This window comes from Platichthys flesus, chromosome 4 (assembly GCF_949316205.1).
Source record: "Platichthys flesus chromosome 4, fPlaFle2.1, whole genome shotgun sequence".
Classification (NCBI taxonomy): domain Eukaryota; kingdom Metazoa; phylum Chordata; class Actinopteri; order Pleuronectiformes; family Pleuronectidae; genus Platichthys; species Platichthys flesus.
This window is the reverse complement of record NC_084948.1, coordinates 25,352,965-25,355,077: the sequence shown is the minus strand read 5'-3', so window position 1 is coordinate 25,355,077 and position 2,113 is coordinate 25,352,965.

Here is a 2,113-nt window from a genome sequence, read left to right as displayed (position 1 = left end):
GAGGGGGGCGGGGGGGGGACAGCCCCAGGGGGTAAAGTGCAGAAGACAGAGATTCTCTTACAGATAATTACAGTGACAGTGTTGTATCTATGATAATAAGTCGTCTCACCAGACCACAGCTTTTACAAAAGCAGCTGCTAATGCATTTGTGCAATAGATTGTTCTATTGATGGAGAAAAGAGTGAATTTCAATATGTAGATAGAAGCGATTGATCATCAGCCGCCATGTGACTTCAAAACGAACTCTACACAGAGGTTTGACCATATGCCTCCTAATGCGTGACTCTGACTTCCAGCTGTTAAGAGGCTTCTATTCACTGATTAGTATGAAGGGGAACTTCTGATAATGGAAGGATGAGCAGAGGCGTGAGAGAGATGGAGGAGAAATGAGTTTGATCCTGAAGGAGAGGAAAGGGCGTGGGAGTCCTCGGGGCCTCCACTTCTTTAAAAGGTGCTTGTAGCCTCCAGGGAAGATGCTCTCTCTCTCTCTCTCTCTCTCTCTCTCTCTCTCTCTCTCCCTTTCCTTCTCTCTCTCCTCCTTCTCTCCCTCTCTCCTCTGTCTCACTCTCCCTCTCTCCTCTGTCTCTCTCTCTCTCTCTCCCTCCGTCTCCAGCTCTGCGTGTCTGCATCCTCGTCTCCCATCACCCCCGCTACTCACGATCAATTATGATTGACAGGCGCTCTGGTTCAGAACTCGTTTAAGCCGCCTGATCTGCGGGGAGATATCAGCCCCTCCCACTTTCCTCCTCCTACATCCCGTGGTTAAGCCACTCTGAGATCATGTAGAGAACCTGAGGAGTCGCTGCTTCCCCTGAAGTCCTCGCCACATGTTGAGGACTGTTCACTCAAGAGGACCAGATCAAGTTGACTTGTCAAAAGTTTATTTCCACCGTGTGTCATACAGAGCCGTGAGATTTTTAAAAAGTCCTGGAAGCTTGTGCATTTGTTGGACTGTTTTCAGAAATATGCCAGAAAATGGATTAATCCTCACCATCTCCCTGAAGCTCCGGTGTAAACAAGATGTCCCCACATGTGCATGATGATGAGGTGTGTGTGCAAAGTGTCGTGCAGACCTTCAACATCCAGGCTGGACTCTTCATGTGAATCAGCCACGTGTGTGCATGTGAAGTTACCCGCCGGGTATTATACAGCTGCCCATGCAAAGGACCAAACCAAGAGATCTGACACCACAGGGGGGATAAGAGTATTTAAGCTTTGGGATTCTGTTACTGTTAATGTAGTTCTCCCCTGTGAGTGCTTAATGGTTTGGTCCGTTAGTTTATATAATGCCCTTGTGGCTCATTTTGGGAGGAGGTGTGTTAATCGAGTGGATCGAGCTACTTTCACTCGTTATGTTTTGTTCACCTCTTTCTATGGCTCTATAACTCTGTTAGTTTCTTCAGTAGTGTATATTATGGAACTCTAACATTGTGTTTGGTGCCTTCACTGCTTGTACACAATAAATAGATTCAAAGTTAAACATCAAATCAACCTGAGCAGACGATGAGGCATGTTTCTGGTTTGGGGGAATGAAAGAAAGAATCATTTCCACATCTTTCTGTAGCTAGACTACAAACTAGGAGATAGATAAACAGGAATGTCACAGTTACATACCTGTGCTTTGTGTTAAGTTCTGAAACACGTACCAGCATCTTTCAGGCTAAAGTAGCTGAGCCTGATGGGAATACTGGCTAAAGATGAGCATGCTGGGTCTGATCATAATAACACATCACAGAAAGAATACTAACATGATCACAATGACGATGCTAACGCCATCACGATGCCATTGCTAACATACATACAGTGACAGTATGCTTCTCTTTAGCAGCACGTTAGCATGGCCATGTTGGCCCGTGCACTTGCTGCTAATGTGGCTATTAGCTTATTGACAGAATGGCTCCTTCGTGTGACCAGCATTTGATTAAAATTGAAAAAAATCCTGCGAATCCTGACAAATCTTTATTAACCCCAGACACTTATTGCTAATTATAGTGAGGGTTAAGATGTGTGTTGTTTTTTAACAGCAGTGATTCGGGCCTCTCCTGTGACCTCGTAATACAATTTCAATTGAATTTACACGCCTCTTCACTTCATTTGCTGCAGGTTCTCTCTT